Source organism: Bubalus kerabau, chromosome 18 (assembly GCF_029407905.1).
Source record: "Bubalus kerabau isolate K-KA32 ecotype Philippines breed swamp buffalo chromosome 18, PCC_UOA_SB_1v2, whole genome shotgun sequence".
Classification (NCBI taxonomy): domain Eukaryota; kingdom Metazoa; phylum Chordata; class Mammalia; order Artiodactyla; family Bovidae; genus Bubalus; species Bubalus kerabau.
The window spans coordinates 34,847,535-34,872,049 of NC_073641.1; the positions used below are offsets into that span (position 1 = coordinate 34,847,535).

The following is a 24,515-nucleotide window of genomic DNA, read 5'->3' on the forward strand; positions in this document are numbered from 1 at the left end:
GATGTTTTTGAACTGTGGTGTTGGAGAAGACTCTTGAGAGTCCCTTGGACTGCAAGGAGAGCCAACCAGTCCATTCTAAAGGAGATCAGTCCTGGGTGTTCTTTGGAAGGACTGATGCTAAAGCTGAAACTCCAGTACTTTGGCCACCTCATGCGAAGAGTTGACTCATTGGAAAAGACCCTGATGCTGGGAGGGATTGGGGGCAGGAGGAGAAGGGGACAACAGAGGATGAGATGGCTGGATGGCATCACTGACTTGATGGACGTGAAATCTGGGAGTTGGTGATGGACAGGGAGGCCTGGCGTGCTGCCATTCATGGGGTCACAAAGAGTCGGACATGACTGAGCGACTGAACTGAACTGAACTGAATGAGTAATTAATTCTTTATCACTTTATTTGACTTTTCAACATCATTTGATATGACTGACCGCACTCTTCTTGAAACGTTTTCCTCTTTTGGCTTCTTAAGATACTTGTGTGTATGACTGTGTGTGTGTGTGTGTATATGTGTGTATGTGTGGTTAAAAAACACATGACATAAGATTTACCCTCTTAATGATTTTTTAAATGTTTAGTATTCTTAGTTCTAAGCACAAAGGTATATAGAAAATCTCTATAGCATTTCATCTTGCATGACTGAAATGTTATACCCATTAAACAGCAATTCATCATTCCTCTTCCCAGCAGCCCCTGCAACCACCATTCTACTCTTTACTTTGATGAATAGCTACCTACCTCATATAAGCAGAATAATGTAGTATTTATCCTTTTGTGACTGGATATTTCACTTAGCATGGTGTACTCAAGGTTCATTCATGTTGTAATATATAGCAGAAATTTCTTTCCTTCTTCACAGCTGGGTAATGTCCCATTGCACGTATATACCTATTTTGTTTATTCATCTTTCGGCGCACTTTGAGGTTGTTTCTGTATCTTGACTATTGTGAATAATGGTGCAATGAACATGGGGGTGCTAGCATCTCTTTAATAGCCTTTTAAAATTCTTTTGGTTAAATACCCAGAACTAGAATTGCTGGGTCACATAGTAGTTCTATTTTTAACTTTTTGAGGACACCGCATTATTGTTTTCTGTAGCAGCTACATCATTTTACATTCCTACCAATAGTGAACAAGTTTCCAATTTCTCCATATCTTCACCAATACTTATTTCTGTTTTTTTTTTTTTAATAATTACCATCCTAATAAGTGTGGGCTTATATCTCAGTGTGCTTTTGATTTTTATTTCCTTGATGATTTGTGACTTTAAACAGCTGTTGATGTACCTGTTGGCCATTTGTATGTCTTTTTAGGAGAAATGTCTTTCAAGTCTTTTGGCATTTTTTTAATTGGGTTATTTGTTATCTTGCTACTTGGTGGTAAGACTTAATGATGTATTTTGAAAATTAATCCCTTACAGATATATGATTTGTAAATATTTACTCCCATTTTATAGGTTGCATTTTTACTCTATTGATTGCTGCTTCCTTTGCTCTGCAGAAGTTCTTTAGTTTCATGTAGTCCCACTTGTCTATCTTCTATTTTGTTTTCTATGCTTTTTATATCATATTCAAGAACACATTGCCAAGATCAATGTCTAGAAGCTTTTTCCTCATGTTTTCTTCTAGAAATTTTACAGTTTTAGGTCTTACATTTAGATCTTTAGTTCATTTTGAAATTATTAGTGTATGGTCCAGTTTCATTTTTCTGCATGCAGGACTCATTTTTCCCAACACATTTGTTGATGAGACGAACCATTCATCATTGTGTGTTCTTGACACTTTTCTCAAAGATCAGTTGACTGTATTTGTGTGAGTCTACTTCTGTGTACATTTTGCTCTGTTGGTCTATATGTTTGGCTTTGTGCTAGCATCATACTTCTTTGATTGCTTTATCTTTGTAATATGCTTTGAAATGCAAAATGTGATGCTTCCAGCTTTGTTCTGTCTCAAGACTGTTTTGTTTATTTGGAGTCCTTTGTGGTTCCACATTAATTTTAGCTTTTTTTTTTCCATTTCTGTAAAAATAAAATGCCATTGGGATTTTGATAGGAATTGCTTTAAATCTATTAGACTACCTTAGATAATTCGGGTACTTTAACAATACTAAGTCTTCCATCCACCAACAAGGGGTTTCCTTTTATTTGAGTCTTGTTTAAATTCTTTCATACATGTTTTCTGAGAACAAGTCTTTCACATCCTTGGTTAAGTTTATTTTTAAATATTTTATTCTTTTTGATGCTACAATATCTAAGATTGTTTTCTTAATTTCCTTTTGGAGTGCTGATTTTTAGTGTATAGAATAAAGGTGATCTTCATATGTTGATTTTGATCCTGCAACTTTACTAAATGCATTTATTATAACAGGTTTTCGTTGTTGTTGTGTGTTAGTGTACAGTGTGAAATGAACAAATGATAAAGTGAAATAAGAACTGTTAATTTAGGCAGAGGAGATCCTTTAAAAATGCAGGCTCTGGTTTCAAATACCTGAGGTTTGTAGCCTAGCTTTGACATTTACTAGCTCTGTGCTTCAGTATTCTCAGCTAAAACACGACGATAATAACAGTACTTCATAAGCTATTATGAGTACTTCATGGGTATAATACTTCTTAAGTTGTTGTAAGGATTAAATGAGGATATGTATAAAGTATCTAAGAAGGGCTGGCATACATGATGTTACCTACTCATGTTTCACTTGTGATTTTCAATCCTGATGAATAATCTTCCGAACAAAATAGAAAGTGAATGTGAAAGTCGCTCAGTCGTGTCTAGCTCTTTGTGACCCCATGGACTTAGTCCATGGAATTCTCCAGGCCAGAATACTGGAGTGGGTAACGTTTCTCTTCTCCAGGGGATCTTCCCAACCCAGGGATCGAACCCAGGTCTCCCACATTGCAGGTGGATCCTTTACCAGCTGAGACACAAGGGAAGCAGAAGAAAATAGAGACGATTGTAATAAAAAATGTTTTCAAATGTGTGTTCAAGCTTTTGTGCCAAGGCAATGTATATCTCTAGGTACTAAAGAGGGGAGATGATAAAATATTACAGAACTGAGCAATCATTTCTAGAGATTATGAAAATGGAGATATAAAAATAATGCAAATGTCACAGTGTCCAAAAGAGGAAAAATAGACCCCAAGAAATTCATGTGGTAATGATGTGTAAGTGAATAAAAAAGGAAGTGATGATAAGGGCTCACCCTCCCTGTGAAAAGTGAATCAGTTGGGAGGCACGGGACAAGTCAGTTAACTCTGCTGGTCCTCTGCTGTTATAGTTGTAAAACTGCTCAGCAGTTAATGTTGTGGACAAACTTGCCTCGAACCATGGCTCTGCTGTTTACCGGCTGACTCGGGGGAGCCACTGAAAACCCTCTGAGTTACAATTCCCTCAGTTCCAAAATGGAGATGATAGTACCAACCTCACATCCTCTGTTGTGAGGAATCAATAAAATATGTAGTATACTTGTCACCGGAGAAGGAGATGGCACCCCACTCCAGTACTCTTGCCTGGAAAATCCCATGGACGGAGGAGCCTGGTAGGCTGCAGTCCATGGGGTCACTAAGAGTCGGACACGACTGAGCGACTTCACTTTCACTTTTCACTTTCATGCATTGGAGAAGGAAATGGCAACCCACTCCAGTGTTCTTGCCTGGAGGATCCCAGGGACGGGGGAGCCTGGTGGGCTGCACAGAGTTGGACATGACTGAAGTGACTTAGCAGCAGCAGCATACTTGTCACAGAACAAATGGTCAATAAATGTAACTCTTTTTTTTTGTTATCATTCTATCATGTATAATTCACTTCATTTATTTGCTAACAAGGTGGTTCTTGTCTTTGTAAGATCCTTTTCCCTTACCTCCCTTTAGTCACAGCTTGTTGATTTTTTCCTTTGCAGGCTCAGCCCTGCCTTAGGCTCCAGACCCAGTCCAACCCTTGGATAAGGGAATGTGAAGAGGACCGTTTCATTTCACCAGTTTTCTTCTTGCATCTAGAACTCAGCTTCTGATACAGCTGGATACTGAAAAATCAACTGTCATGGGAGGGGCACACATGAGCAGCCCAGAGCAAGGAATGAAACTTCCCACAGGTGGAGATGTTGGCCAGGTAGATTCAGTGGCAAGTTATTGGGAGAATATCCATATCCAGAGAGGACAGTGATCAGCACTACTTTTGATCCAGCACAGCGAAAAGGATCTAATATATGGACAGAGACCCTTAAGAAACCTACAAGCAGATTTCTCAGAAACACAGGGAAACCTCAGACACACTGAACTTCCTCATATGAAGTTTACTTGTCCAAGTTAGAGCTTTGGACACCATCTTAGATGATTAGACTTTTCACTCTAAGATTAAGTTCTTAGTCCCAGGCTATACCCAGATCCTAGGAGAAAAATTCTGTGTGATTCTTCCCAGTCCCACCTGGTCCCTGAACACCTTGTGCCTGACTGAGCTCTCTTTCACTATGAAGAGAAAACTCCCGGTTGTTACAAGTTGATACATTAGGCAACAGAGCCTAAATTTTAAATTGATTTTTAAATGTGAAGATTAATTGGAGCCATTTTGACAAGCTTTAACAAGAGTGAAACTAAAAAAGTTTTGAAATATAAAATATATAAGAGCAGGTCCATAGAAACTTGACTTAACTGTGGTCTGTGAGAAAAAGACCTAGGGCATGTAGTCAACAGGGAGCTGACTGTCAGTCAGTGGCAGAGCACACAATAATGTGTGTGCACAATTGGGCTGCTGTGCCAGATGTAGTTCACAGAGCAAGGGGTGTAATAGCCTGGCTGACCCTATACTGGGCAGAGCCATCTGCAACATGGAGCTCTGTTCTGGGCTTCAAACTTTCATGAATACTGTGGAAAGTTGCAGAGTTTTGGGGTAGCAAGGGGTTGGGATTGTGGGGAGGGTTTTACCAAGCCATTGACTTTGAAGTTTCTGGAAGCCACCTTACATGGGAAATATAGCCAGCTCTCTTCAGGCACACAGAGAGGTCTATGAAGTTCTAAATTAAAGCAACCACAAAATAGAATTTAAAGGGATAATGCTTTTGGAAAGCTAAAAGACAAGGAGAAACCTTTTATCAATGTGATTTTTAAGCAGTGAACTTAGCCTCTCTAGGAGAAGCGTGTAAAAAGAGGCTGAATGGTTATCTTCCAAACATCTGCATTTATTAATACAAAGCATTTGATCCAGATGACCTCTAAGGCCTTTTCTGCCTCTATGACACTGTGATAATGGATAGGTTGTTATTTAATTGCTAAGTCATGTCTGACTCTTTTGAGACCCCGTGGACTGTAGCCCTCTAGGCTCCTCTGTCCATGGGATTTCCCAGGCAAGAATACTGGAGTGGGTTGCCATGCCCTCCTCCAGGGGATCTTCCTAACTCAGGATTGAACCCACATCTCCTGCATTGCAGGCAGATTCTTTACCCCTGAGCCACCAGGGATGCCCCATGGATAGGTTACTTAGTGTCTCATAACATCAGTTTCTTATATGAAAACAGGAGTAAGAATTGTATTCATTTTTATGATTGTATGAATCAAGTCACTGATCACTATTTCTCCCTTAACCCATTTTCCACATGTAGCATGTTTCTGGTCTTTTCCCTTCATTTTTTATAAAAATTTACTTATTGTTTTAATTGCCTAGTAGAATTTAGCACTCTCTCCTAGCAGACAGGATATAAACTGAAAATTGAATATAGCAGGAAGAAAGCCCTTTTTAACACCTGACTGTTATTTCCAGGGCCATTAGATTAAGAATAATATTTTGGCATATCAGTAGGTAGAACTGATTTTTCTCTTGTGTCAGTGTAATTACTGAAACTGACCTCCTCTGACAAGAGAGGTGCAGACTCCCAGCTGCAACCATTCCATTACCCTTACATAGATTGGGATCCCCCGGGCCTTTCCTGAAGTCAAGATGCCAGAATGACCCTAAGGACCTGATTTCCATCAAAGCTCTTGAAGGCAAAAACAACAAGCTTGAGATACAAAAAGGTTTTAAAGAATATTTTTTTCCTTAAAGCTAGCTCACTCTCCAGGCATTGCGTTATGTTAACGGACTGTTCATCTAAGGATGGTTTCAACGATGCAGTGGGGCACACTATAGAACATGGCAACAGTAAATATCAAAGAGTAGAATAATGGTTGCCAGGAGCTAGTTGAGAGGAGGGAACACTGGAGAGTTGTTTAGTGTAAATAGAGTTTTAGTTTTTCAAGATGAAAAAGTTCTGGAGACCTTTTGCACAGCAGTGTGAATATGCTTGACTGTATTGAAATGTACAGTTAAAAGTGGTTAAGACTGTAAGTTTATGTTTGCTTGTTGTTGTTTTTTTTTACTACAATTGAGAAAAAAATTTGCACAGTCAGATCAAGTTTTATAGTTTTTGACATAAGTGCCTGGAGGCTTGCTATACAGTTTTCTGCAGTGTTTGTAATTCTTTAAGGCTCTAACATCAAGAAAAAGCATTGCTCCTGGCTATGAGGCTAATAATCTTGTTTTTCCCTCTTTGTATTTCATTCATGATTTCACTGATTGAAGATGGCCAAATCATATTAACTTCTTAGGTCTCTGTTTCTTTAGTGTGATATCAGACTAATGCACTTTGTCCTCTCAGGTACCCTGCTGATGAGGGTTAATGAAATAATATACAGATGCTTTCAAATTCCTTATATTGGAAACATCTTCCTGGGTTTGTGAAAATTTAGGATTCACATGGCCCAGAGTTACCTGCCAAGGTCAGTTTCTCTTCTTGGATGGAATCGGTGGTACCATATTTTAACTTGGACAAGATTAGGATTCATTCATTCAGAAATTCATACTAAACATGGAATATGTTCCAGGCTGTTCTGTTGTTTTTCATTGTCCAGTTGCTAAGTCGTGTCTGATTCTTTGTGACCCCATGGACTGCTGCATGCCAGGCTTCCCTGTTTCCCAGAGTTTGCACAAAGTCGTGTCCGTTGAGTTGGTGATACCATCCAACCATCTCAGTCTCTGTTTCCCGCTTTGTTCATAGAATTCTCTAGGTGAGAATACTGGAGTGGGTAGCCATTCGCTCCTCCAGGGGACCTTCTCAACCCAGGGATCGAGTCCAGGTCTCCTGCATTGCAGGTAGATTCTTTACCATCTGAGCCATGAAGAGGGACACCAGTGGTTTGTTATTGTTGTTTAGTCACTTGGGCATGTCCAACTTCTTGTGACCCCGTGGACTCTAGCCCTCCAGGCTCCTCTGTCCATGGAATTTCCTAGGCAAGAATACTGGAGTGGGCTGCCATTTTCTTCTCCAGGGAATCTTCCCTGAGCTAGGGATCAAACCTGCATCTCCTGCACTGGCAGGCAAATTCTTTACCACTGAGCCACCAGAAAAGCCTGTCCAGGCTGTTCTAGGGGCTGGAAATAGAGGTAGAACAAGCTTGATTGGGCAATTCCATTCTAGTAGTAGACAGGAGATTGTAAGCAGCCCCATAGAAAATGACCCTTTTGTAGGATTTACCTAAACCAGAGGAATCATATTGATTTTTGTTGAAATATCTGGGATCTAGGTTCTAATAAGTTCCCTTGGAGGACTTCATTTTTTGTTTTCACATTAAAATGTGGAAAACGAGCACAATCGTGGGGACCCATCCTATACTCCCGAAGTACTCTTAGGCTATTGTTCACATGGAGTGAGAGCCAATTAAATGGTGTAGATTTCAGGGTTTATTCTAGAGAGTCTCTGTAGCAGATGAAGGCCTGACCTTACCATCTTCCACAGGGATGTTTTTGTAGACTTATTCCCTTCTCTCCATGCCGGAACATAGGAGAAGGGAGGTGGGCTGTGGCTGAGGAGCTCATCGTAGAAGTATTTCTCTCTTCCTTTAACCTTGTTCCACTTGCCTCGTTTCTTATACCACCTCCTTCCAGGCCTCCTGAATTTGCTTGCAATCATATTACACTCTTGACTTCCTTTCAGGCACTCACCGAGGTAATAAAATAGTATTTATCCTTTTTCCTGGCCCTTTGAGAAGCTGTTGATCTAGTTGGGGAGCATTTGCTGAATTTTAAGGTCACTCTGCATCATGGAGGAAGTGAGAAAGTTGTTTAAGAGGTAAAAGATAGTTGTTGGTTTTGCTTTTTACCTGTGAATCCAGAAGTATAATCCAATTCATTTTCAGTAGGCTGAAAAGCTCTCCCACAGGCAGAACTACAGTTTCAGGAGATGCAGCTGAAAGTACTATTCAGTATTATCATAGGAAAAGATCATAGGAATAACTACCATTTATCAAAGGCCTGTCTTCTGAGAATAACTTACACATATTTAACTCTTATAATAACCCTGTGCAGTCAATACTGTTCCCATTTTACAGACATGTGAACAGAGAGATTAAGTACTTGTGTTCAAAGATGTATTAGGTGATGAATACAGAGAGCTGTCAGGTTTTAAAGCCTAAGAATTTTTTTTTTTTTTAATTAGGTCTTATATCCAGAATAAAACTCCTAGGTCTTGAGTAGCAGTCTTCATTTTTCCAAGATTCTCTTCACTGACAATTATAAATGATCTTTTTCTCTGTTCTTTGTATTTAAGCACAAATTTATTTGAGCCCTTTCAAAAACAATTGGTATTTGTGGATTTAAATGTTTTAATTTACCTTGCCATTAGGCAATAAACTTTAAAAATGTACTCAGATATTTTCTTAAACACTTAAACAAGTGTTAATGTACTCAGATATTTTCTTAAACACTTAAACAAGTAAAACACCAAGACTAATGGAATTCATTCACTCATTCAGCAAGAGTGAGATTAAATATTTGCTTTATGCTTAAACCCCAAGTTATGTTTTCCCTTCACACCTTACCCCTGTAAAATGTCATCATACATTTTCCTACAATGAGAAAAAAGCAAATCCTGTAAGTGGAAAAAAAAAAAAAAAGTTCAGTGTAGCCACAACAGACTCTTAAAGGCCTAAGTGGGGCTTCAAACCCCAACGTTGTATTCGAAAGGACACCGCTGAAGGCCTCCCAATGGGTGAGACACTGGGCCTTGACCCTGGGAGATGGCATTTTGATTTTTATTGCTTTTCTATTGAGAGTTTAAAGACATTCTCAGCATATTATTTTCAAGGGATTTTTCTTGGCTCATGTTTGGGTAAAAATTATTTTTGTTCCTGCTGAAAGGCCTCTTTTCTACCAGAATTCAGAATAGAATATGACAAAGCTTTGGCTCCTGTCTGTGACATTGCTGACAGTCGTAACAAACACACTTTCCCAAACTTTATGGCATTTTAATAGGAAGTTAAATGAAAGAAATCCATTTTACCAGCTTTTTTTCTTCATTAAAAAGGATAACTTGTGAAAACAACAGTTAACAATTGGTTTCTATAATTCTAGGGAGGGTGTTAGATGTTTTGGCAAATATTGGCTAACATTTATATTAATGCACTCATGGGGTCACTTGTTTAAGTTATAGAATTTGCCCCTCTAAAGATAATACCATGATTAATTTCAAATAATTTCAACAGTTTTTTAAGGACCGTATTTTTTCTCTCTTTCTCTTTTTTTAGCAGAGTACTAAGGACCTGTATAATTTATCCAACTTATGATACAGGCTTATGATTATCATTAGCATCGTTTATTAAACTACATACCATACAGAAATATTTAGAAGAAGCCATTGGTCTGTTCACAGCTGTTGGTGCATATCCCTGCTGGATCGGACATCTATATTTTTAAGTTTTTGTGTTTGATTTTTAGGGTTTTTTTGATTTTTAATCTTTTAACACGACATGAAAGTTACCATTTTAACCATTTTTAAGTGTATAGTCTGTAGCATTAAGTAAACTCACATTACTCTGCAAACTATCACTACCATTCATCTACAGAGCTCTCTCCTCTTCCTAAACTGAAGCCCATTAAACACTGATCTCCCCTTCCCCCCTCTTCCCATTGCCTGGCTATCGCCATTCATCCTACTGTCTCTATGCATTTGACTACTCTAGGGACTTCATATAGGTAGACTCGTATAATATGGTCCTCTTTTGAATGGCTTATTTCACCTAACACAATGTTTTGAAGGTTCATCTATGTTATAATATGTGTCAGAATTTCTTTCCTTTAGAAGGTCGAATCCTAATGCATTAGATTTATATACCACATTTTGTTTATTCATTCATTTGTTGGATACCTGTGTTGCTTCCACCTTTCAGCTATTGTGAATAATGCTGCTATGAATATTGTTGCACAAATATCTGTTCAGGGCCCTGCTTTTGCTTCTTTTGAATATATTCACAGAAGTGAATTGCTAGTTTCTATGGCTAGTTCTATGTTTAATTTTTTTGAGGTATCTTATTCTTATAGTTGTGATCTCTCACGGCCTTTTTATTATTCTTATTTTCAAGAAACTTTACCTAAGTAGTTACACCTCTTTCTAGTTTGCTGTTTATTTTCTCTTAGCTGAAGAGGGATTTAGCTAACTTGATTACAATTGTGCTAGAACAGAGGTAAATAGACTCTGAGGGACATTTAATTAAAGTTTATCAGCTTTAGTATATAAATTTTATCATATATATTGTATCACTGAAAAGTTCTTTTATATATTCAAAGTATATAATTGAGAGTGTTACCAATGGCATTTTAGATAAGATAGTAGAAGTGGTGATTTCTAGATGAGTAGGATGCTATAGTCACTTGAATTAAGATGTCTTAATGAAATTAAAAGATGCTTACTCCTTGGAAGGAAAGTTATGATCAACCTAGATAGCATGTTAAAAAGCAGAGATATTACTTTGCCAACAAAGGTCCATCTAGTCAAGGCTATGGTTTTTCCAGTGGTCATGTATGGATGTGAGAGTTGGACTGTGAAGAAAGCTGAGTGCTGAAGAATTGATGCTTTTGAAGTGTGGTGTTGGAGAAGACTCTTGAGAGTCCCTTGGACTGCAAGGAGATCCAACTAGTCCATCCTAAAGGAGATCAGTCCTGGGTGTTCGCAGGAAGGACTGATGCTAAAGCTGAAACTCCAATACTTTGGCCACCTCATGCAAAGAGTTGACTCATTGGAAAAGACCCTGATGCTGGGAGGGATTGGGGGCAGGAGGAGAAGGGGACGACAGAGGATGAGATGGCTGGATGGCATCACTGACTCGATGGACGTGAGTTTGAGTGAACTCTGGGAGTTGGTGGTGGATAGGGAGGCCTGGCGTGCTGCGATTCATGGGGTCGCAAAGAGTCGGACACGACTGAGCGACTGAACTGAACTGAATCTAGATATTTGGCTTTCCTGGTGGCTCAGTGGTAAAGAATCCACCTGTCAATGCAGGAGACTCAGGTTGGATCCCTGGGTCAGGAAGATTCCCTGAAGCAGGAAATAACAACCCACTCCAGTATTCTTGCCTGGAAAAATCCCAGAGAGAGAGAAGCCTGGTGGGCTACAGTCCATGGGGGTCACAGAAGAGTCATGACTTAGCTAAGATATGACTTAGCAACTAAATAACAACAAATTTAGATACTATGTGTGGTTATATGTTCCAGTAATGGACCAAACATTGGATGATATTCATAGCAGAACTTCCTTGGAAATTCATGCATTATTACTAGTTATAATGCTTATTATCTATCTGTGTGAGTCCCTAAGCACAGGTCTGGATTAACATGTGGGAATACTGAGTAAGTCTAGATATTGAGTGTAAAATGGAAATATAAGCCTTTGTGCATCTGTTAAAAACCAAACAAAGCATAATTTACTGGTAGTACAAATGGCCTTAATAATAGCCAGTGATTTCACTCAAAATAAATAAATACTGATAAATACCATGGCCACATGGAAACGGAATATAATCATCAGTTTGTCATGATTTTCAAACATCATTTTTAGCCATGATATATGCAAGCCATGATATATAAGAAATTAGAGAATTTCTCAATGGTGTGGTCTTCATCCTCAGATTTTTGAGAAATTACTATTGCTAACCACTGCAGGATTTCAGAAAATGGTCTTCCCTGAGTCCTTGCCTTTTCTAGGGAAGCCAGACCCACCCAGCCAGTTCCTTCATACTCCAGCTCAGATCAGGACATTTTTCTTGGCTCCTGGTTATTTTCCTTCACTCCCACATTCCCACTCATGTTCTGGGTCCATTTTTCCATCCAAAGTCTACTTGGATTCTAACCCATTTGGCTTTATCTCTCATTTCCACTTGCCTCTCATACTTGATGACAGAGAAAAACAGACCTCTGCAAAATAATACAGGAAGAATTATCATTATCTTCATTAGAAACTTCATAGAAAGCAAAACCAAAATAAAAAAAGTCTTCCTTCTCCTGAAATGGAGAAGCTACTTTTTTGAGGAGTAATCATAGAAAATCAGTATGTCCCTTCTCCCTTTACTCATTCATTGACCACTTATTTACCTTAAAGAGCTTATTAGATACTGCTAGGTTCTGTGCCCACAAAAAATATGATCACCTCTATTCCTAAGTAGTTCATAGTTTCTTGACGAAAGCACACATATTTAAAATAATGGTGATACAGTATGAACAACACCAAAGTAGAGATACACCTAGCTTCTCTGAAATGTATTAATGTAAGTAGTGAGGGGAGTAGACAGAGAAGATTGAACCATAAGAAGCAATACTGAAATTGAGTCTCAAAGAATTTGTTTTCTTGGTACAAAAGGAAGTTCAGGGCAATTCCAGGCAGGAAGGGTCAATATGTGCAAAAAGCATCAAGTTGTCAAGTAATATGGCACAGTCAAGGAATCATTAGTTGTTTGACAAAAGGTAATTTGGAGATGAAATAAAGCCTTTAACATAAGCTCGAGGAGAATGAGAGCTTCAGCTGGAGGTGAGAAAGAAGCATCTCTGCATCTGTGCCCAGTTAACAATTAAAAGGTAATATGAAAATATCACAGGGTGCAAAGAGCTGCCATATAAGACTTCATATTAGAATAGTACATTACCATGTGTAAAGTAGAGCTACTGGGAACCTCTTATAAGCACAGGAAGCTGAGCTCAATGCTCTGTGATGACCTAGAGAGTGGGATGGGGGAACGTGGGAGGGAGGTCCAAGAGGGATGGGATATATGTATACATATAACTGATTCACTTGACTCTACAGCAGAAACTAACACAACATTGTAAAGCAATTATACTCCAACAACAAACAAATAGAATGGCTGTAAGTCTTGGGAGTCCCGTATCACTGCATCCTTTGATCTTTGTTGTGGCATGCAGGATCTAGTTCCCTGACCAGGAATCGACCCTGGGCCTTCTGCATTGGGAGCTCCAAGTCTTAAACACAGGACCACCAGGGAAGTCCCTTGCATTCTTCGATCTTTGGAACTGGGACCTCTCAGGTTCCCCTTTATAGTGTGCCCAGCTCCAGGTACTTCATCCAATGCTGACTCTGAGCAATAAGCTATTGCTTAGTTACTTATTATTAATTTAGCTTCATTTTCTTGTGTACTGATTTTTTCAGTGTAAGAGTGGCTTTGGATAAGTTTCACAGTCCAATTGGTGACCTCACTCCAACTTTTTATATGAGGTATAAAAAGTCTTCTTAATATAGAATCCCAGAATTAAACTGGCTTACCCTCAGGAACTCCAAATGCCATCCCCTGGTAGAAAGGGATGCATTAACACGTTCTCTGGTAGGCTGGGGTGTCCACTGGGAATTCTAAATGTGATCGTCATTCCTGCACCCATCATGGGAAGGACTACAGAAGTACATGGAAACAGGCCCAGAGCTTCAGAAGTGAGGGAGGAAGTTTTCTCCTCCCAACACTCTCTGCTCAACTTACTATAGGACTATCAGCTTCATCTTTCCCCCTAATCTTCCAAAGGACTTGCTATGCCTTGAATCATAGTTCTCATGATCCATCCTGCTATCCAGTTATACACCAGAATACTACATCTATCTCAGCTTTCTTTTCTTGTTTTCTATTTAAACTTCCCCCTATTACCTTCTGGTTTGTCTCAGCTTCATAACCTGCCAACAAAGCCTAACAGTCAAATATTGTTTATGATGGGTGATTTCATTCAATCTAAGCTCTTATTCATTTAGAGGGAAGATCATGGTATGCATGATTCATCAGGATACCAAAACATGGTTTCCTTGGGCTAGCTGCTATTTAACTTGTCTGATATTCAAATTCATGTCTTTGAAATTTCAGAGTTGGACTAGATGATGCCTAGGATCTGGGAGACTGTTTTATCCTTTGACTCTGTAGTAGCTTGAAATGCTGGTCCTGGATCTTCACCCCCTCCTATATCCACTTGGCATAGTTTCATTATGAATAGAGAATACTTCCCTACCCCTTGATTTCAGAATTGTCCATGTGACTTCCTGAGAAAAGGAACAGAAAGTACAGTATTCCAGTTCTGCGTCTTGAAGAAGCCTCCTTTTTCGAGTTGGCCAAAATTTTGTTCAAGTTTTTCCTTCAACAGCTTATGGAAAAACCCAAAGAAACTTTTTGGCCAACCCAATGTTTCTGCCATTGTTGTGATAATAGTTTTCCCTGGGTAACCTGCCAGTCCCAAGAGGAAGCAGAGAGGTAAGTGGCGTATAACCACACAAGCCACTGCTGTCTGAAGTTGAGGCTTCTCAGCCACTTGACGTTTGTGAACAAGAAGTCAATGCTTATTGTTGTGTGTCACTGAGATTTTGAAGTTGTTATGAAGTATTATTATGGGAATACCTAACAACTTCAGCCTCCATGGTAGGAATGTTTTGCATGTAGTAGACTTGATAAAGGCAATAGCACCCCACTCCAGTACTCTTGCCTGGAAAATCCCATGGATAGAGGAGCCTGGAAGGCTGCAGTCCATGGGGTCACTGAGGGTCAGACATGACTGAACGACCGACTTCTCTTTCACTTTTCACTTTCATGCACTGGAGGAGGAAATGGCCACCCACTCCAGTGTTGTTGCCTGGAGAATCCCAGGGAGAGGGGAGCCTGGTGGGCTGCCATCTATGGGGTCGCACAGAGTCTGACACACCTGAAGTGACTTAGCAGCAGCAGCAGCAGCAGACTTGATAAGTACTGATTGAATGATATTGTTACTGAGAATTGTTTCATTGTATCTGTTTCATATGAAACATAAGTGTCAAAGTAAAATGTCTTCTGGATTACAAATATTATCTATCCAAAGTGCAGTGGCCAGGGATTCTTAAAGCTTTTCTGTAAGGGAAAGTGGAGTAGTAAAAATATATTTTGCCAGACATTTCCTAAAGTACTGTTATTCCTGCAACCACACCCAACCCCATGCCTAGCCAGTACATGTCTGTCACCAATTCTTAGAGACTCCACTCCATGCAAGTCCCTTCAGAAGTTTTTCAAGTGACTTTGTAATTTTCCCAGCTGGTTGTATTGGGCCATTCTGACCTAGCTCATTTGTGGGAGAAAAGAGAGGCTACTAAAGAGATGAGGCTTTTAATGAGACTCTTTCACTGGAGTCTTCACAAATTAGGTCAGTTACAATCTGATAAAAGCAAAAGTTAGTCTGTAGTGGATAATTAGGAAATTGCACTGAGATAAAGGACAGCCTCTTCAAAATGACTTCTAATACCTACATGAGGTTTTTGTTGTTGTTGTTGTTGTTGTTTTGAGCAAATGACATTGCTGAATAACCCAGAGTCTAGAAGCTGTTGTGGTACAAGGAGGCTGGGTATTAGGGATCATGGAAGAGACGTCTTGATTGTGAGTTCCATTTCAGACCAAGGATCTGAGAAAGGATGTACCTGATTCTTTGAAGTGCCCTTCAAGGAGAAATGGGTAATGTCACAGGTGTGTTTAGCAATAAGGATGCTGAAACTCAGAAAAGAGAAGAAATTAGCAGAAATTCTCCCTACACCAATCAGTAACATGCTGGCTACTTTCTATATTACAGTGTGAATAAAGTATTTTTTTTATTGATTAGCTATAACATGATCTGTTATACTAAAAGATTAAAGGATGATTGAATATTACAGAAACTACTACTAGTAGCAAGTATGATTTCATGAGTTCTTATGATTTTCAATCTATAGTATTTCATTTAATTTTCATAACTTTACTATGATTATAATATTTTTTCCATTTTTCAGATGAGGAAACAGAAGTCCAGGAGGAAAAAAGTGATTTTCTTTCACATTCACAGGAACAGAGACATCAAACATGGGTGCTAGCTTTTAGAAAAGGGAGTTTTCTCAGGATAGCTGATTGGAAAAATGATATGTGGGAGATGAGAACAATACAAGTGGCATAAGGTCAGCCAGGAGAGGGAAGACTTGACCTTGAAGGGTCTAGAGGGGGAGTCTCAAACTTTTTCTGTAGAGGGTTTCAAGAACTATATAATCTCTGATGTAACTACTCAACTCTGCCATGCAGTATGAAAGCAATTACAAAAATGTATAATCCAATGGACATGGATGGTTGCAATGAAACATCATATGCTCAGACGCTCAGTCATGTCTAACTCTTTGTGACCCTATGAACTGTAAACCACCAGACTCCTCTGTCCATGGGATCTTCCAGATAAAAATACTGGAGTGGATTGCCATGCCCTCCTCCAGGGGATCTTCCTGACCCAGGGATTGAACTTGTGTCTCCTGTGACTCCTGCATTGCAGGCAGATTATTTACCACTGAGCTTCTGGGGAAGCCCAAAGCATCATATGTGGACACCTAAATTTGAATTCATCAGAATTTTAATATCACAGAGTATTATTATTATTTTCCCTTTTTAAAACTAAAAATATAAAGCCATTTTTAGGATGCAGGATGCACAGAAACAGGTGGCAGGCTCAATTTGTCTTGTGATTTGCAGTTTTCTGACTCCTGGTCTAGTGTCTAGCAGTACATTAGTGTACATATGTATATATTTAATGAGTGAATTAATTAAATTTCTATAGTAAGAAGTGGAAAGTACATTGTCACTGAATACTAGTTAAACAGGGAAAATCAATGGAAACTATATTTTGTATCTGTGTCAGAATCAGTAGAAGATAAGGGTATGATGCACTGTCATATCCTACAGAATAATTTTTGATCTTTACTAAAAGCCTTGATGAAAACTTTGAGATTGCCATAATCTTTTTTTAATATATTTTATTTTTATAAATATTGTTTGATGTGGACCATTTAAAAAGTCTTTTCTGAATTTGTTCCAATATTGCTTCTGGTGTTTATATTCTGGTTTTTTCTCTGCAAGCCATGTGGGATCTCAGCTCCCCAACCAGGGATCTAGCCTGCAGCCCCCCTGCCTTGGAAGATAAAGTCTTAATCGCTGGACCACCAGGGAAGCCCCTGAGATTTCCTAAATCTTTGTGTACTTTAGTTTTCTCCTGATGTAATGTGGATAATGAGAATACTTACCCTCTGTGTCAGGTTCCCTGAGACTAGTGTGTTAGTTGCTCATTCGTGTCTGACTCTTTATGGCCCCATAGACTTCCTCTTCCATGGAATTCTCCAGACAAGAATACTGGAGTAGGTAGCCATTCCCTTTTTCAGGGGATCTTCTTGACCCAGGAATCAAACCTGGGTCTCCTGCAGTGCAGACAGATTCTTTACTGTCTGAGCTACCAGGGAATGACAGGACTCAGGATATGCTCGTCCTCACAGCTATAATTTACTCTGATAAAAAGACACAAAGTAAAATCCTAAAGGGAAAAGGCGCATGGCACAAAGTCTAGGAAAACCAGGCACGAGCTTCCATTTCTCTCTCCTAGTGGAGTCACACAGGACGTGCTTAATTCTCTCAACAGTGAGTTACGACAACACATGTGAGAAGTTGCCCACTGGGGAAGTGAATAAGAGCCTCAATACCTAGGCTTTTAATTCGAGGTTAACATAACACGTAGATGTTCTCAGCCTGGCATGCATCAAGCTCCAGACACCCAGAAGGAAAGTAGATATTCCACATAAACAGTATTGCATAAGCAATTTAGGCACAGTGAGCTACTCTTACCAATTCTGGAAATAGTGGGAACCCTCCTAAAATCCAAGTTCCTAGATGCCAGTCAAGAGTGAAACTTATAGGTAGACCTTTCAGAGAATAACAGTCAAGAAGATGCCTAGTAAACTTTTCCACATACTCTCCCAAAGTGGGGAGGATTATGTGAAATAATGTATTCCGCTTAAATTATGCTTGGCAGAGAACGAACCCACAAAACAGCGTATTTTACTCTCCGCAGATTGACAAGGAGGCAAAGAGGGGGATAAAGAGAAAGTTTCACAGAATTGCAGATATGGCAGGATCTTTTGTGGATATATTTGTGTATTATGAATTATTACACACCCATATAATCACATGGGAAAATGTCATTAATTCCACCTGTCAAGCTGTAGCAATTAAGATATGACCTCCCTAGGAATCTCTTGAGCATTATGCCTTATCACCCAGATACTTAGGTTCACACACAAGAGACAATGTCATCCTGATGTACAGAATTCCCGTGATAGTAGAGGATACTCATTTCCCATGGACTTCTATAAATTTGAAGATTTGTTTGAAATTAATGAAGAAGAAGGAGCCTCTTGCTCTAAATTTCCACTGAAGGGAACATCCAGATCACTGTACAATAGTAATTGACAAGTTTACTTCTGTGGCTCTTTCTGACTATGTGCCTTTCTCTCTACCAAGGAAGGCTGAATATGGAATGGCCCTACTACTGGCTCAGTCACTGTATGGCTCGTAACTGGCACCAAGAAAGGATCAGATCAGATCAGTCGCTCAGTCGTGTCCGACTCTTTGTGATCCCATGAACCGCAGCACGCCAGGCCTCCCTGTCCATCACCAACTCCCGGAGTTCACTCCGACTCACGTCCATCGAGTCAGTGATGCCATCCAGACATCTCATCCTCTGTCGTCCCCTTCTCCTCCTGCCCCCAATCCCTCCCAGCATCAGAGTCTTTTCCAATGAGTCAACTCTTCGCATGAGGTGGCCAAAGTACTGGAGTTTCAGCTTTAGCATCATTCCTTCCAAAGAAATCCCAGGGCTGATCTCCTTCAGAATGGACTGGTTGGATCTCCTTGCAGTCCAAGGGACTCTCAGGAGTCTTCTCCAACACCACAGTTCAAAAGCATCAATTCTTCGGTGCTCAGCCTTCTTCATAGTCCAACTCTCACAGTCCAAGAAAGGATACAAATGTACTATTACACACTTATTGTGCTTTGTATGAGGGACTAAGCCAGTACATTGTTTTGTGCTATAGAAAGTCCATTGATTCTAAATTGATTCATTAAAGGCCCAAGATATCAAAGTTCCTCCTTTATTCTGTTGTGATATTGCTAATCCTCAATTACCTGCCACGGCATTTTTCAATTTATGGCTATATTAGATGCTAATTTTTGATATCAGGCAGATTTTCTCCTGCCATCAGAATATTTTCCGTCATGTTCAAATTTTTTTAGACAATAGAAAATGCTTTAGAAAGTAAAATATTTAAAAATAAAGATTTGGCATAAAATATCATGCAAATCATTAACAAGATAGACAGAAGAGGCTTATAGTTTTATTTATTTATTTTGATTATCCACCGTCTTGATGCTGATTTTTGAGTCAACCATGAGTTTTTTCTAAAAACATGTATTCTTAAAGGAAAACAAAAAATTCTATATTTTACACTTAATAAACCAATTATCCTTTAATAACAGAGATGTAACTTAAGATTACATTAGTATTTGCAATGAACAGTTTTTCCTTCTTTGGTCAGCTAATGAATCTCCTAAATGTTGAGAAATTGGTACCAAACTAAAGATCATCAGCTCTCTAATAATCCAGTGCATTTCTGACAAAAAGATTAATTTCCAAACCTTCACTGCTTCTTAGAAGGCAGAGCTTTAAGCCACTGCACTGTTACCTCTCAGAAAGATAGCAATATGGTCCTCCTGTCCTGGATGAGATTTTGTGTTGTTTTACTAAATAACAATTATGTTCTACATTGCTAATTATTTTCTTTTTAAGAGCCTGCTTTAATTATTCATGGACTTAAAAAAAATCCACTTGAGTGAAGACTCAATAACATAGCCATTTCTAATTCTATAATGTACAATTTAATGTAGTTTACATGCTTCTTCATCATCTTAAATCTCTTACTGAATTGTAGGCAAGGAGATCTAATCATCAGAAAAATAATATTTAATTAGACAATGAAGAGAATAAATTATTTATCCAATTCTTAGCCTATACTCTACTTACCAGATGGTTCAAAAACCAGTCAGGGCAGCTTGGATACAGCCAATAATGCTTATAGAAATAACTACATGTTCCTGACATGTACAGAATGACAGAAGCAATGCAATTTGAAAAATTAAGAAGCAATAAACAATAAATCTTTTGTAACCAGATAGGGCATCCTTTAAGCAGAGGCCTGCATATGCATATCATTTAATTTGAAAATTTCAGTTATGAACTCATTATATTTAGCAACTTACATTTTAAGTGGGAAGTAGATCCAGATTTTAACCTTGTGACATTGTTCTGAGATTGGTCTAGGGACTTGGAGTCTTGCTTGTCAAGGGAGTAGTGAAGGAGATATGATAATCATTCAAACCCAGCTATATAGAGAGGGCAATAGGAAGTAAAGCAATGTGAAATGGATGTGCCCTTGGGTGTAAGAAAATAAATTATATTTTAGCTTTACTGACAAATATTTCTATATGTTATAATAGGAAAGGTCATTTTTAGGTTTGACAAATGATCATATCGGTATTTAACCTGGGTTATAACTGACAGATTAAATCCCAAAGGCAAATTGAGGGTCAATTTCAATACCAAAACCTTGGTTAGTGAAGTAGAGAGTGGTTTCATTTATCTGCAAAGATGTACTTAATGAAGTGTTCCTACCTTATTGATTTAACTAGATTCAAGATCAAACTCATTTTATTAAAGTCCATGTAGGTTTGTTGCAAATGTTCACTTAGTTATCCATTTAAAATCTGACATTAGGTTATCTGTCACTCTCAGCATGAACACTCAAGACTTGCTTTTACTAGAAAGTCCACTTTTAGGAACATATCCTAATATGCTTGCACATTTGCGAAGTGGTATATGTAGTAAAGATATTTCAGTGTTTGCAGTAGTAAATGACCGAAATGTGTAGCAGGAGAGGTCTGTTTAAATAGTTCATGGTGCAATGAAATACTCTGCCAGCATTAAAAAATACTTAGACAGCTCTATATGTCCAACGTGGAATGATTTTCATAATATTTTAAGTGAAAACTATTATGCAGAAATCTGCCTTACATTCAGCCGTTTGTGTTCAAGTCTATTTTAACACTTATGTATGAATATATATATTCTCAGAATGCATAGAATATCTTTAGAAAAATACACAGTTATTGGTAGCAATTATTAGCCCTTGGGAGGTGAAAAGTTGTTGAAGACCAAGGAAGACAGGGAGATTGAAATTTCACCATATATGTTATTTTAGCTCTTTTGACTTTTGTTATGTGTATGTATTATCTATTTAAAACATTGTTTTAAGAAAATTTACCTGCCTGGGAAGAGCAAATGGACTTGTCACCTGTTCTCCAGAATACTTTCTTCATATTTGTATCACCACATTTACCAAACTGTCTCCTGTTAAGGGTTTTCTGTTGAATCCCCTTGCTAGTGTGTGAGCCTCTTAAGCCTAGAATTGTTTTATGCATTTTAGCACACTCAGGATCTACACCATCTGGCATGTGGTAGGGGTTCAATAGTGTCTGAATGAAGGTATGAATTTTTATATGCCTTGGTTCTCTTCAGTTACTGTTTTTAATTTTTATTTTATTGTTTTATGATAATTTATAAACAAAGTTGGAGGAGGAAAGGGCAACCCACTCCAGTATTCTTGCCTGGGAAATCCCATGGACAGAGGAACCTGGCAGGCTATAGTCCATGGGGTGGCAAGAGTCAGACGTGAGCAACTAAATAACAATGTAAAGTAATAGCTTTAACTTATATAGTATGAAAGCATATACTGAAAAGCAGAAGTCTTCTGTGCCCATTCTGTCCCTTTTTGTAGAGAAAACCACTCTTCCTTTTAGCTATATCTTCTGATATTTACCTCCATATCTCTAAATAATAACCTTATACTGATGCTTACTGATTTGCGAGTTTCAGTCACCATCTGTTGACTTCTGGGTATAGTACTTGAGGACTACTTACTCACTGACTCCTACTGATTCCCATCTCCACCCCTTTTTCTCATTATAATTATATTACTGTCTTCAGTTAAATCAATTAGTTGCTATTTACATTCCTATGACTGCTGCTGCTGCTGCTGCTGCTAAGTAGCCTCAGTCGTGTCTGACTCCCTGTGACCTCATAGACGGCAGCCCACCAGACTCCCCCGTCCCTGGGATTCTCCAGGCAAGAACACTGGAGTGGGGTGCCATTTCCTTCTCCAATGCATGAAAGTGAAAAGTGAAAGTGAAGTCACTCAGTCGTGTCCGACCCTTAGCGACCCCATGGACTGCAGCCTACCAGGCTCCTCCATCCATGGGATTCCTATGACTACACAGCTATTTTTTACTATGGAGTTAAGTAATGATATGATTATATTTTACACAGTTTTTATTTTTTACTAAAGTTAAATTATTTTAGTTTGCAGTTTTAAAAGTTGTTTTTCTTTATGCTTATGGATATTATATTCCAAATGCAAAGATTTTGTCATCTTCTTATAATAATTTTTCTAAATTTTCGCAGTTCCAAATAGTGCATCAGATCCATTTCCCCCTGGACACCTCAATCCTGAGCCTCCCAACCTCCTGCCCTTGGATTACTCTCTAGATTTGATGTGCAGCTGTCATCTGAATTTACGCTTTCTGACCCTGTGTAGAATTTCCTATATCCTGGATAATAAGCCCATATCTTCCATGATATTCCATGATGATAATGATATTCGGCACTGTTTACACGCATGGACTCACTGAATGCTTGTGAGGTAGGTACTATTATTATCTCCATTTTACAGATTGAGGAAATTAAGGTATATAACAGTTAACAATTTTCATAATGACACACAGCTAGAAAGTGGAAGAGTCAATATTCAAATCCAGGATTCTGATTCCAGGATCTATGCCTTGTATCATTTTAATACGCTGGCTCTCATTCTCAAGATATGTCTTAACTACATATTAAAGAGCATTTAGAGGATGTATGTCACCTCTAAATACTTTTTGAATCCATGCATGTCATAAAATGTCATTATATTATGCACATGATTGATTGATATATTAACTAAGTATAGAATTTTGTTTTGACTCAGAATTTTGGAAGTATTATCATTTAGCATCAATGTTTCTTTTAAGAAATAAAATGCCACTAACTCCATATGTATGACCTGTTTGTAAATAATCTCTATAACCTCTTAGAAACTCCTGTTCATCTCTTGAGTTTTGAACTCTGATGATGATTTCCCTTCATTCATTCATTTTTTTTGGGTAATTAGTGGCGCTTTCAATCTATAAACTTTATGTTTTGGGGCCTCTGAATTTTTCCTTTATTTATTTATTTATTCTCTTTACTATTTTCTTCCCTGTTCTTTTTTTTTTTAATTTTATTTTATTTTTAAACTTTACATAACTATATTAGTTTTGCCAAATATCAAAATGAATCCGCCACAGGTATACATGTGTTCCCCATCCTGAACCCCCTGTTCTTTTAATTTAACTCTTTCTTCATAAAAAGTTTTGTTAGTCCGTGTCCTTAGAGATTCCTTTTCTTATTTGTTTGAGTCCTTCTCTTTCATGCTGGAGGCTTTGTTCAAATGTCTGATGATCTTGGATGTCTGTTCATATTTAAGAGTGAAGGAACAGATAGAGGTTTATTGGAAGTTCGATGATGATGATAATCATGATGCTGATGTGTACTGAAGGGGGGCTTAGGGATGAAGCTTATCAACCCTTAGAATTTACTCCAAGGTGCTCAGTCTATTCACTAAGGTAAATGCCTCCTATGGTGGTTTCGTGGAAGAATTTTTTCTTTTTTTTCTTTTTTCAGAAGCTCTGCAGGTTATCTGGAGAATATTCTAGTCTTTTGTCTGTTTAGACTCCTAACATTAAGGGGATTGGCTCAGTAAGGGAGCTGGGATTTCCACTGTTGAGTGACATTTACCCACCTTCAGTTTCCACCATATACATGCCCTTTCCTGAATAAATTTCTCCAGAGCGTAAATCTTTCTTATTCTTCCACTGAGGGAAGGAATCCTTGCCCACTTGTATGAGAGAGGAAGAGACCTAACTACTCTGATTCATAGACTTTTGACTAATGCTCCTCTCATATCCAACTTGTCTCCTCATTGCATCTTCCATGATTCTTGCACTTCTAAATCTTATACTTCTTCAGAGTTCTGTGGAATAATTGTCTTTTTTTCATCAGTATCCTCTCTTCAGGCCCTTGGGTTTCAGCTCCCTCTGCTCTTTTAAGTTATTTATAATTAATTAATTCATTTACTTTTAATCTTCCAGATATGTATTGATATCTCAGTTTCCTTTCATATTCTCGTCATTATTATAGTTTTTAAATCTCTCATTTTTTAGGTTGGGATGGGAATAGAGATCAGCACATATATTTAATATA

General features: G+C 38.4%; 1 protein-coding gene and 1 long non-coding RNA gene across 6 annotated transcripts in view; both read left to right on the forward strand.

Moving 5' to 3' along the window:
* Positions 1-24,515, forward strand: part of PLCXD3 (phosphatidylinositol specific phospholipase C X domain containing 3) — a 206,804-nt gene that overhangs the window by 10,116 nt on the left and 172,173 nt on the right. The window lies entirely within an intron of this gene.
* The window catches only part of LOC129632921 (uncharacterized), a 74,193-nt gene that overhangs the window by 8,952 nt on the left and 40,726 nt on the right, over positions 1-24,515 (forward strand). For 4 of the 5 annotated variants that reach the window (XR_008704751.1, XR_008704750.1, XR_008704753.1 and 1 more), the window contains exons 2-3: positions 3,892-4,100; positions 22,641-22,878. This is a non-coding gene — a long non-coding RNA (uncharacterized LOC129632921). Of the gene's footprint in view, positions 1-3,891; positions 4,101-18,589; positions 20,988-22,640; positions 22,879-24,515 lie in introns of those variants that run through there. The other variant, XR_008704752.1, reaches the window with a different exon arrangement.